Here is a 13585-nt window from a genome sequence, read left to right as displayed (position 1 = left end):
AGTGCGGGAACCAGCTTTGGTGGAAATTAGTTTTGTAACGTCTAATACATGTATATTGCGGTGCTAAAACGTGTTCGAAGAATTTTCTGTGCACGCGATGCACGCTGAAAAAAGATAGTTCTCCCATGCTTCGCCTTAGCAACGCAAACCATGCTGGTTGAAAAAGGGCCGCATATGGCTGCGTTGACCCTTGAAGAAACATTACCGTGCGGGGCGAGCTTCTGGTTGCAATTTTATCCAGGCACTGCCTACAGTTACAAACGCACCATGTTTTATAAATGGCACAATGCCGTGTTCCAGCAAGCTGATTGCAGCGACATGATAACTCACAAAAATAATTATGTCCCTAGAGTAGTCTCGCAACGGAAGCCAGCATTCTACTCAACTATTCTGATGCTTCAATATTCGCTTAGGATATCAAGGTCATGAACCTTTCACAAGTTTTATGCGGGACATTACATGAGCTCCTCGTAAGGTCTCACAAGGCCATTTTGAATTTTTTTATTCACCTTAAGAAATCAATTTTCCGCTTACAAATCCGGTAAATAATGCTAGAACCTTAAAGTAGACCCTTATAAAGTCTCGAATACTGGTAAATTCTGAGCATATTGTAACGGGTCAACGAAGAGTGATGCCATTCAGGAGGTGACCTGACCTGTAGAGGTGGAATCGGTCTCGGCCGCCATCTTGTTTATGCATTGTTGTCTCTCGTGTAACTATTCTAAATACACTTTATACGTAACTTTTGCAACGTGACAGATTGGTGGAGGTGCGGGATACCCACGAGAAACAGAGCTCCGCAGTGGTCGTCACCTCGGACAGGACAACATGTCCGACGAAACAGGACCCGACATGACGCGGCCCATATCAAGAGCCAATCAGTCTATGGGCAAATCTCCGTAGATCACATAGATCGTGAGAAAACTGCCTTCAACACCGGGCCGCATCTATCAATTCAAAGTTACGCCGTTCGGCCTTTGTAATGCTCTGGCAACCTTCGAAAGTATGTTGGAATCCTTACTTCGCGGCTATACATGATTCACGTGTCTGTGTTGTATAGATGATATCATAGTCTTTTCAGCAATTTTCCCGAGTCACCTAACGCATCTATAGGCTATTCCTACAGTTTTCGGACGCACCGGCCTGCATTTGAACTCATACAAGTGCCTCTTAGGACGTCGTGAAATTACCGTTCTTGGTCATCTTGTCAGTGTCGCTGGCATTCAACTCGACCCTAACAAGATTAGCGATGTTCAGAACTTTCCTATTCCGGTGGCATGCCCACCCTAATACATGTGACCTGGGAGTGAAGTAAGCGCCCTCATAGGCCAAATAGCAATGACACAATGGAGCAGTGGAAGGCACAGTTCACTCGTTCCGACTTGGCAGGATAAAAGTCCTTAATTAGCCAGGTCAGGTAGGCGGCAGAGGCCAGTGGGGCCCTGGACTAGGGGGCTCCGCTCACCCCTCCTAAAAATCTCCTCCTGTTAAATAAAGTTTCTACGTATATATATTCCTGTTCCCTCTTCCACTGAAGACATAAATAGCTTTGTGGGGATATGCTCATATTTCCGTCGTTTTATCAAGAATTTGGCCGAAACCGCTCGCATACTCACGGACTTGAGAGAGACGTTGCTTTCACATGGGGTCATGCTCAAAACAAGGTCTTCTCCGCCCTCGTACGCTTCCTCACGGCTCCTACATTTCTGGCTCATTATGATCCATCTGCCGCCAGTGAAGTTCACATGGCTGCCAGTGGCTATGGAATTGGGGCTGTACTTGTGTTCAATGGCAGTGTAACGCAGAACTCGTAATTGCATACGCCAGCTGCCTCCTGTCACCCGCGAAGAGGAATTTTCAAATACCGAACGAGATTGCCTGGCGTTAGTTTGGGCAGTTTCCAAATTGTGAGTGAGTGAGAAAACTTTTATTGTCCGTAATGGGTGACACCGGAGCTCCGGTACCGCTCGTAGGCGTCCAGGGAGCCCGATGTCACCCTAAGGGGCAGGTGTTAGTAGACGAAGCGGTTTGCCGCTTCGACTGCCAGACGGACAATGTTGACCTGTGCGGCCGGGTCTTCGCTATAAAGCGCGGTCTCCCATGCTTCTTCGTCCTTAAATAAATTATATCCCGGGGAGTAGCTGCACTCCCATAGGATATGTCTTAGAGTTCCTATTTTATTGCAGAATCTGTAGAATTGGTCCTCCGGATTTCCCGCTTGCGTGAGGTATCTCCATCTGGGAGACATGTGGTTCTTGGCTTGCAAGCGGCGCCCGGTGACTGCCTCTGTGGACGTGAGGGACCTATCCGGGAGTGGATATTTCCGACGTCCCAATCTGTAGTGCTCTGTGACCTCGTGGTAGGTTGCGAGCGTCTCGACCTTAAAGTTAGGTTGAGGCTGCCGTCCCCCCCGGATAATGAGCGCTCGGGCGAGGGCATTGGCGGTTTCGTTTCCTGGTATGTTGGAGCGTTTCCTGGTATGTTGGAGCGGGGGCCCAGGTTATGGTGATCCCTCCGTCTATATTACCTTTTACCCGCCGTGGTTGCTCAGTGGCTATGGTGTTGGGCTGCTGAGCACGAGGTCGCGGGATCGAATCCCGGCCAGGGCGGCCGCATTTCGATGGGGGCGAAATGCGAAAACACCCGTGTGCTTAGATTTAGGTGCACGTTAAAGAACCCCAGGTGGTCAAAATTTCCGGAGTCCTCCACTACGGCGTGCCTCATAATCAGAAAGTGGTTTTGGCACGTAAAACCCCAAATATTATTATATTACCTTTCGATATTATGCTGTACGCGTAGTCTGATATTTTACCTTTGCAGAAATTCCTTACTGCCGATTTGCTGTCGCTAACGATCACCCCCGCATCCGTACTAACGCACGCTAGGGCGATGGCTGCTTCCTCCGCTGCCGTGGCGTCTACTCCGCTTGTATATATCGCGCCCTGTTCTACTCCGGTCCCATCGACTACCACTGAGACGGAACTTCCGTCTACGCCAAGGGCGGCGTCTGTGAAGGCAACCGTCTCGGGTGGCATTCTGCTTAGCTTTGTTGCCAAGTGTTTGGCTCTGTGCTGGCGTCTTTCCTGATCGTGTTGTGGGTGCATGTTCTTAGGTATCGGTGCGACCGTGAGAGCTTTCCTAATTTTCGACTCAATGTGGATCGTCTGGCATTTGGCTCCTCTGTTGGCTTGCAGTCCTACCCAGTTTAGAATCTACTGTCCTGTCTGGGTTAGACTCAGGCGTTCGAGTTGTGCCGTTCTCGTAGCTTCCACTAACTCCTGCCATGTGTTATGCACCCCCATTCCCTCTAGTGCTTCAGTTGAGGTCGAGATTGGTAGTCCCAGTGCCCGTTTCGTGCATTTCCTTATTATGAAGTCTAACTTGTTTCTTTCTACTTTTTTATAGTTAAGGAATGGGGTTGAGTAGCAGATCCGACTCAAGATGAAGGCCTGGACCAGCCTTAACTTGTTCTTCTCCTTTAGCCCTCTGCCTCTGACAGAGATTCTTGTAATGATGCTTACCACTTGGTTTGCGTGCGTGCCTAGCTTAGCTATAGTCGTGTGGTTGCTTCCTGTTTTGCTTATGAGCATGCCCAGAATTCGGATCTCATCTACTTGCGGAATTTCTTTCCCGTCTAAGTCTATCGAGATTTTGGAAGGAGATGCGTTGTCTGTCCTCTTCCTGGGCCTGATGATCAGTAGTTACGACTTCGTCGGGGAGCAGCTCAGCCCTTTACTTTTGGCATGTAAGTCTATGATGTCGGCTGCCCGCTGGCATAGAGTTTCCTACAAGAATTACTAGAGGGAACTCTGGCGCTAGTGTCTACGGGAGCTGCAATGGAAGCGGTTGTCCCAGCATGGCAATTATGGGAAGTACATGGATTTGCCTAAACTTCGTCCTTTTGGCTTAAAACGCGGCTCTGTGACTTCGTAAACTCGTCATTTTCAACAGTGTATTGCGTAATAAATAATTAAATAAACATCATTAAAATTGCCCGACGGCAGGATTGGAACATAGGGACTATAGCACAGAAGACTGACATTGAAACGATTAAGCCACGGACGCATGTATCAACAAGCGAATGAAACGCCCTTATGAATTTATCACACGCATGCCAGTGCCTTGAGACGCTTGGCGCGTTTCGATTTGGCCACCTGCACAAGCTCAATCGTTGCAATTAATAGCAATTGTACGCGTTCCCGGCGTCTTCTGCACTTCGAAGAATATAGATTGCGCTGAAATATACGACAACAAGATTTATACAGCGTAATATACAAAGCCACAAGAACGTCAGAATCCACAAGCACGAAGATCAGACAAATCCATGTACTTCCTATCATTCCCTTGGTAGGACTACGACTGCAGCGCCAGAGTTCCCTCTAGTAATTTTTGTAGGAAACTCTATGCCCGCTGGAGCCTTTCTTCGATAGACGCATCGCTGCCCTCATTGAGCCAAACGTTGACATCGTCTGCGTATACGCTCGTCTTTAGTCCTTCGATCCTTCCTAACTTGCCCGGGAGGTCTTTCATAACTAAATTAAATAGGACGGGGGATAGGATGGCTTCTTGCGGGGTGCCCCTGTTTCCTAATTTAATCTCTTCTGATCTGAGGCTCTGCATATGCAGGGTCGCTGCTCTGTCCTTGAGAAAAGATTTTACGTAGGCGACGGTCCTCTTCCCAACGTTAAGATCTGACAGGCCGCCGAGGATGGCCGAGTGGCTGACATTATCAAACGCTTTGGTTAAGTCTATGCCAAATATTGCTCTCGTATCTTTGGTCTTTCGTTTGTCTATAATATCGTGTTGTAGTCTTAGCATGGTATCTTGAGCGCTAAGGTGCGGTTTGAAACCTACCATCTCGTGAGGCCAGATGCTGCTTTCTTCCGCGAATCGAGTTAGTCGCGTCTGAATTACCTTCTCCGTTAATTTGCCTAGACACGAGGTCAGTGAAATTGGCCTGAGATTTTCGATACCCGGGATTTTGCCCTTCTTGTGGATTAAAATGATGTTGGCGTGTTTCCAGTCTTTAGGGACTTCCCCTGATTCCCACACTTTGTTCAGATAAGCTGTAAGGTGAACTATAGAGTCGTCGTCTAAGTTCCTTAGCATACCGTAGGTAATCTTGTCTGGGCCAGGGGCTTTGTTCCTTTTGAAGCCAAAGAGCGGGGCTTTGACCTCTGCTACTAGAATTGGTTCGTCCAATAGCGGATTCTCCGCTCCCTGATATTCTTTCTCCGCTGCCGGGCATGCGGGACCTATATAAATTTTTTTAAGTCGGTACATGAGCTCTTCATCGGTTCCGTCAAATTTGTATCTCGCCTTGACTTGCTCTATGTTGGCGTGGGTTTTGGTGTTAGTGGGGTCTATGAGGTTGCGCAGCATCTGCCACGTGTTGGGACGGCTCACATTCTTTTCTAGCTCGTCGCATTTTTGATCCCACCTTTTCTCTTCTAGTTTGAAGGCGTAGCTCTCTATTTCTTTATTGTGCTCGGCTATTTTCTTCCTTAAGTTCCGGTTCCATTTCTGGCGCTTTAGCTTATTCTCGAGGGTTGTTTTTCGATTCCACATATCTCTAAGCTTGTTTGTCTAATCTGAATGGGAGCTCATCTCCCTCTACCGTTTCGGTGGCCTGTTTCACGTGTGAGACGACGGTTGAGGTCCACTCTGTTATGCCTCTGATCTCGCCTAAGTCTGCTGTTGATCTAATATCCCTGAATTTATCTCAGTCAGTTGCGGTGGCCTGCTCTGGCTTATGTACGGGCACCCCTAGTTTCCTATCAATTTATATTTCGATTATAAAGTGATCGCTGCCGAGGTTTTTGCCCGTGTTCTTCCACGATGTTTTGCCCACCCTGTGCCCTAGTGTTAGGTCAGGTGTTGTGTCACATCAGATGGTGTTAAGCTGGAACCGCATGGCGCGTTTTTCGCGAGCGAAAAACGCGACGCGCGGCAAACGCCCGCGTTGCCGCCGACGCGCGAGCACCCGTACGAAAAAAAGAAGCGGCGCTGTCGCGCCGCGTTTTCTGTGTTGCCAGACAGCATAACTCTCAACGATATGCATTGTGTCTGTTACCGCATATATAATATGTCCTTACACTTACAGAAAACTACAATAAAAATAACCTTAGTGTAATTGGACAGGGACATTTTTTTTTCCGAAGTGTATTTATCAAGCTTAATTTCAAGCAGCAATATTGTGTGCGAAACTGCGACTATGTACCTTCCGCATGCTGAGAGGCCGCTGCTTGTTTACAACTTCACATATATAAAGGAGTGTCAGCCGCTTACTACTGAGCAGAAGAGGCGATTACTACTATTAAGAGGGACGCTGATACTGAAGCAAGAAAAAATCGGGTTAGGAGGTCTATGTGGGTGCGGCCTGCATGGTTGAGAAGCGAGCGAGTACCATACTCAAGTAATATTACTTCAAATTGTCTTGCCAGAATTTGCGATGAGACGCGACGCTTCTCCACTTCAGTTATTAGGGCCTTGTTGAAGGTTGCTTTGTCCATTTTAGGTGAACACGATGCGCGAACGAAATCACGGTAGCACGTGTTTTCTTTGACGCGCGCGCCAGTTCTGCCGAGGAAAAAAAAAATGCGCCAAGGAGGTTCCGTCGAGATGCGCAGAGAGCAGGGCCATCTGGTGGCGAAAAAAACAAAACAAAATGTCACGTGACCAAATGCCACGTGACTTACCTGAACTCTGATTGGCGGACGCGCCGCGCGACGCGTTTTTTTTCTACTCCGAGCAGCAGCACGCTGCGGCGCGATTTCGTGACGGATCATGCTGGGCACGAATGACGCGCGCGTCCCACCATCCGCGCGTCAATCGCGCCTGAAATCGCGCCATGCGGTTCCGCCTTAATACGAGTAGGGGGCACGATTTTGCTGCCCTCAGCGCTTTCTTAAATGTGGCCTCGAACTGTGCCTTCTTGTGACGAGGGGGGCTGTATGCGTTAAGGACAAATATGCTACCACTATTCTTTTTGCCGGTAAGGATTTCTATGAGTACGGCCTCCAATTCATCCGTACTCGCATCGTGTTCAATTACCGCTGTTATTCTTAACTAGGGTGGCTACTCTAGATCTTTCCCCTCTTCCGTTGTCGAATGTGCGGTACCGTTCCGTTGTCGAATGTGCTGGGGGTTTGCCTGTTTCTTGTAACGCCACGGCAGGCGGAGGCTCTCCTTGATTTAGAATGTGCTGTTGCAGCAACGCCTTTTTTTTTTGAAACCCCTACAGTTCCACTGCCAAATTATAGTTCCAGTCCTGGCCATGATGAGGAAGAGAACGGGGCTTCCGGGCTGGAGGGAGGCTCGGGATCGGGATTAGCTCGTTCTTTGCCTCCTAGCACGGTCAGAAGCGCGTCCATATGATTTGATATAGCCTGAATTTTCTTATCTATGATAACGCTAAGCTTGGTTAGCATGCTTTCCTCGTGTTCCTTGAGGCGCGCCTCTAGTTCATCTTCGTTAATCTTTCTGTTCATCTTTTTTCTTCTCTCGGGTGGATGCGTCTCGTGCCCCTCTGCCTTCCTTTTTGCTATGCCTACCGTATCTACCGCCATGCTGCCCTCGCCTTGCGTCTCGGGGGCCGCTACTCTCTGGACTGGGGTAAGCGGCCTTGATGGCGCCGCCTGCGTAGCTCGCACTGTTTGGTTCGTTAGCTGCCCTACTTGCTCTTTGAGTTGGTTTATTGTTTCTGTTAGGGTTTTGATTATTTCTCTTAGCTGGCGATTTTCCTCATCTCTCTTTTCAATTTCTTTCTTAAATAAATTGGCCTGGTGCCTCCAATTCTGGCGTTCTACCTTGGGAGACCACGCTTGCGAAGCTGACAGGCATACCAGAGTGGGCCCTCTTGTCCCCTGGTTTCTGGAGGCCTGGCCAGTGGGTCTGGTCGTCCCTGCACACTAAACAATTTCTCACCCATAAGGGTGTAAATTAGCTTGTCCCCAGACAAACACCCTTTGCCACCTATTGGGTGCTTAAAAAAGGGTGCTAGGAAAGGGTGCAGAGGCTAGCACCCTTAAGGAAGGGTGCACAGCATAAAATTTTAAAGGGTGTAGTGGTCGCACCCTTATTGAAGCGTCATATTTTACCATAACACCCTATGAAATGGGTGCTGGAAGGGTGTTCTACATTGATTCACCCGAGCAGCAAAAGCCGAGGATTGATGCACGACAGCAAATGTGATCACAAACATAGAATGCTCTACTCCACAGACAATGCCGTGTGCAGGCCGCATGCTAGCAACTGATATGTAGACAAAGCAGCATATATATATATATATATATATATATATATATATATGCATCTTTCCCACCTATGGATGCCACCTGTCACACATTGCATAAGTGTTCTATAGCTATACCTATTTCTGGACCACAACGCACATCAATCCAAGGACCCGTATACCAGCACATATCCATGCCATGCATAATGAAAAATTTAATCAGGAAAGCAATGCATGGGAACCATTGCTTTCCAAGGAAACATACGACTGTTGAACCGCAACAATCATATATTACCCTCGCAACAAAGGCAAATAATATACACAACACAGCACCTGGTGATCTTTTGCCCACTTGAGACATGCGTCGCACAGGTTTGTTTTTATACATATGAGAGTGCGGGATAGTTTTGGTATCAAACTAAATTTATTAAGAACATCAGTAATTAATGCAACACGAATACTTATGAACAATAGAAATAGAACAACAGAACAATTGAACAATAGAAAGCAGGTCGACGCTATATTTTTAGATTACTCGAAGGCTTTCGATCTGGTCGTATATAACGAATTAAAAAAACTGATGGAAATGAATATAAATTATGACATTATGTGGATCCGCTATCTTACAGATCGGACACAATACGCTGATATAAATGGTAACAAATCTAACCAATTAAACATGACCTCAGGCGTTCCACGGGGATCCGTTTTAGGACTTCTTTTTCTAGCTTACATAAATGATATTGCTCACCACATAAATAACGACATAACCATCCCGTTATTTGCAGGCGAGTGTTTATTATATCGTGAAATCAATAACTAAAACGATCAGGCGTCACTTAGTCAAGCCCTTAAAGCTGTAGAAGTCTGGGTCATAAGAAGTAAAATGAAAATTAACGAATCTAAATCAGTCCTGCTCAGTTAAAAACAAAACAAAGCATGTTATTGAGTGTAATTATGACATGAACTCAACAATTCGAACTGAAGCCGAAACGATAAAATACCTAGGTTTAACAATTTCGGAAGACTTAAGTTAGAAATCACACGTAAACAGAACTTGTGGAGCTGCAAAAAAAAGTTATGCTTCCTTCGCCGAAAGTTGAAGCTAGCAACCACACCCGTCAAACTACTTGCATATGTAACTTACATTAGACCGACGTTAGAGTATGCCAGTGTCATTTGGGATCCGTTTCAATCAGGATTAATAAATCGCATTAAGATACAGAAAAAATCTGCAAGCTTCATTCTTTCCCGGTATTATCGCATTGACTATTTCCGAAATGCTTCGGTTACTTGACTTGCCTCCACTGGCTCAATGGCGGAAGTTGGCTAGACTTAATTTTTTTTATCAAACGTTACCACTTTGTTATCAAAAGTTTGTTACCACTTCAATATTGTTACGGCCAAGACGGCCAACAGCACAGTCAACATGGCTCACTTTTGGTGACCTTGTTCAAGAACTTTGTAGCCACTACTCTAAGGGCACTCAATGTGAGCCCAAGGAAAAGGCACTCCAACACGACAAGAGTGTTGAACAGCTTGCGGTCGTACTGGATATTGAAGAGCCAGTAAGCAGACAAGACAGCTACCAGCCCCTCCTCCCCATTTTTCACTGCAAGCAACTTCTCGCGGTCCACCTTGAAATGGAGAAGGTCAGCCTCTACGTCTGCTCCAGAAAATACCATGCAAGGGGTTGCAGGAATGATCTGGTCATGTAGTGGCAAGAAAAAATATTGCATCATTACCAATAGACCATGAATAGTACATTGTCACCTCTTCATACTTAGTCAACCTTTATGAAGCTTTCTGCAGGTTATACATCATTTCAACGCAATACAAATAATGTTAACAATACAAATGGCTAGTCTGACATTTCTGCATGCAATTTTGGTTTATGCCCGACGCAAATTTTGGGACCACGCCCAGAATTGCCCCCTCTTCTTGAGATGGCAGCTTTATTTTAAAATAAATATGTTGCACAGAATTTGCTGAGGCCAATTCCCACCTAATTTAAACATTGATAAAAACTAAAACAGCGCACTTCTCTGGCCAGCTGTTTTGTGCATGCCATTTTAAGATTCCACTTTCACAAAAAAGTGAGTGCATTACAAGGCAGAAGCAAAAATTGCGTGGGTAATACTTCAGGTGACAACACTTGAAACAAGCTACAGGTAAACACAGAAAAAAAATATTGTTAGCTCTTCTATGGCAAAAGATTATTCTAAATAGCATGATATCAGTGCCAACCAAGCCCAGCACTAATTTTACTGTTAAGGTTCCAGACCTAGTACAGCACTGGCATTAGGAGGCACTGACATGAGTATAAGGACAGCACTGATTTCTCGTGTTTTTGTTTGGGAAATTTACAATCAACTGCGCCTCGACTCTAACTGCAACAATACTAGCCAAGGATATACAATGCGTGTTGTGTTTTGGAATACTTATGGTACTTCTACTTTGATAAACATTCTCACTCCGAGAAAGCCCGTCGTTATTATGAGGAAAGAGGAGTTAAGTCCGAACAGAATCTCTGGGATACAGTCACACCTGCAACAAAGTTCAGTATGATGCGAATTCATAAAATTTACTGCCAGACCTGCAGCGCGTATGATGTGCACAATTTCAGGCGCAGCAATTTTCTTTGCCACTGCGGACAATATAAACGTGGGAGCCGCGAACATACCAGTGAGCTATATGTGTTACTGACATTGGCGCCGTCGTTCTGATCCAATCGAGCATACGCATTGAAACAGAACCTAGACGTCATGGCAGCGCTGATCCCAAGGTTCACAACCAGGTGAACACAGCCAAACGCCAGTGACTACAATTGTAAACAAGCCATCAAATCACATATGCATTGCATCTGGTGGCTCAGCATTTCTTGGTTTCGTTACGTGGTCATTGGCTTTGGACTTTAATTCAGATGGGAGAAAGCTTCGTGTTCAACCATCTTTCTATAAGGTGCTTCGGTTTTCTTGACAATCTTTGTTCTTCCTCCTCCCAAGTGCAGAGTTCTAGGCTATAGACATGTATTAGGCCGACTTCTCTGCCTTCCCATTCAATAAATCTCTCTTTAAAACATGATTACGGGCAAAACCAATATTATTATGCGACCCTGTGAGACTACCTAAAATTCTAATGTGACACTCAAACACACTTACAGATCGAAGGAAATTCCAAGGCCATTTTCATGATCTTCACTGCCACTGGCCACCCTAACGCTCGCTGCAATGTGCTGCAAGAAAAAAAAATAGCATAGTTGCACGTTGCACTGGAGGCGCAATGCTAAAGAGACAGTGGAGCTGATGGGAACCTACCTCACAATTATCGATAAGGTATCAATTCGGTATTGAGTGGCCATCGATTGGCCTATACGATGCATTGCCATGCTTACCGGGGTACTACCAAGCCCTTCTTAAATTTACGGTATATTGATCGATTATCGATTAGGTATCGACTGGGTATTGTTTGACTATCGATTATAAATTGCTTAATTATGATTGAAACAATTACCACTACCTTACCTGGGCTTACAAATGAACCAACTGCGTAACCAAGCTCCAACTGGATTAAGCTCAGTTTAGCGAAATCGGCAACGCTGTGCTAGTTTTTTGTTCGCATGTGAAACGCTCGGCTTAAATAGCTCCACTGTTAAAATAAATAGCCGACACATGAATTCGTAACTAAGCTGTGAATTTGCAGAACACATGACTACCAAATCCAAATACCTCAGTCGATGTTGACGCACATTGCTGCTCACTGTCCACTTGTGGGCGCAGTAAAATTTTCGATAAGTCTGGGATAGCGTCCTCAGGAGAGAGATCCACATACTCATCGAACGTCTTGTCCAGTATCTGAAAGCGGTAAAGCACAACTGGTTTTTATATCCTGCAGAGACCTGAGGAATCTCTATGCACGACAAGGCTGTAAACTGCTTCCATTGCGTCATGTGCAGCAAACCACTGTAAATGTGCAACAGTGGACTGTTGTTTTCGGATTAGAAAACAGTCTAGCAATGTGCCCCTCGATTTGCTGTTATATGAGCGAAATGCACTAATAAGCATTTGCTTGGCGAGCGATCCTCCACAACGCACTTAAAATGAATCGGCACAGTGACTGAGGCGCTCGTACAGGGCATGACACGCATCACACCTTAGAGCGCGCTATCATGCAGCTCACACGAAATTTTTTAGCCTTTAGTTGCTGACATGCACAATGCTATTTCTTTTACTGCTATGCATCACAGTCACTGCAAATGTAATTCCATGTATATGGCGGACAGTGGTGCAGTGGCGATGACAGGCTGCACGCGCGCGCGCGATAAGACTGAGCAAGGGGAGCAGCTGTACGGCAAAGGGCAAGCGTGTACGGTCTGAGGGCGCCCGACTGACTAGTCGCACTATGTATAAGCGGCGCGTCCAGGCGACAAGGCAAATTTTGGGAGTCGAAAACTAAGCCGCGACATAAGAGACATGGACAACAATGCTCGTTGCTGGTCGCCGTCGCACTAAAGCACATAACGAGTTTGGCGATACGCGGCTTCGCTGAAAAAATGCGATCGACCGTCGCGACGAGAAAAGCACCCCGCAAAGAAAAAGGCGCACCGCCAGTTCTGCAGCGCTACCGCGCCCGTGCGAGAATTATGTAGCGCGAACGAGTATTATACTTACAGTTTATTGCTACGCGATGTAAACACTACTCGGATTCAAACATGTCGCGAAAAGCCTCCCTCATCATAATCGTCAGTACTTCCGCACAACGCTACCTTAGCAGGTGCAGTTAGAATCAAACAAGGGAACACGTGCACTTGCCTGAAACGAGCTCGACGTCAGGTCGACTTTGCCGCCGAGAACCGGGCACGCGCAAATTGCTTCTTTGAGAGCGTTGAACTTGCCATCCGCAAAAACATATGTCCTTGCCGCACCAAGGTGGGGCACACTAACTATGCAGCAGGGCATCGCAAGCAAATTTACATACACAGTACCCCTGGCACTTGCAAACAACAGGCAGTCAAACATGGAACCAACGCAGCAATGAGAGCAGTGAGAATTACGCGGCAATCCGCACAATGTAACCATGGCAGAACAAGAGACAGTTGCGAAATTCGTCATTACAGCATGTCGCAGAAATGGCATAGTCTAAATAAACTTCACACTATTTAAAAACAGATATTTTGCGCCGACTAGTAGCAACAACAGTGCACAGCCATGCTAATTTTTGCCTTGTGCTTTATTAAATGCAGTGCAGGAAGTTGCCCATAGATGGCGCAACAATTAGGTATTGAAAAATTTACGGACAGTTTTTTGGAGCGGTTTGCGTTTGGCTTTTGCGTTTTTACTAAAAGAATGAGAG

The 13585-nt window shown here is 46.2% G+C and overlaps 1 pseudogene; it reads right to left on the bottom strand.

The window, feature by feature from the left end:
• LOC142570710 (uncharacterized) overlaps positions 1 to 13191 on the bottom strand; it is a 52789-nt pseudogene extending 39598 nt beyond the window's left edge.
• Between the last annotated feature and the right edge of the window lie 394 nt (positions 13192 to 13585).

The sequence above is a fragment of the Dermacentor variabilis genome, chromosome 2 (assembly GCF_050947875.1).
Source record: "Dermacentor variabilis isolate Ectoservices chromosome 2, ASM5094787v1, whole genome shotgun sequence".
NCBI classification, from domain to species: Eukaryota; Metazoa; Arthropoda; class Arachnida; order Ixodida; family Ixodidae; genus Dermacentor; species Dermacentor variabilis.
This window is presented reverse-complemented; position numbering and strand designations above follow the sequence as displayed.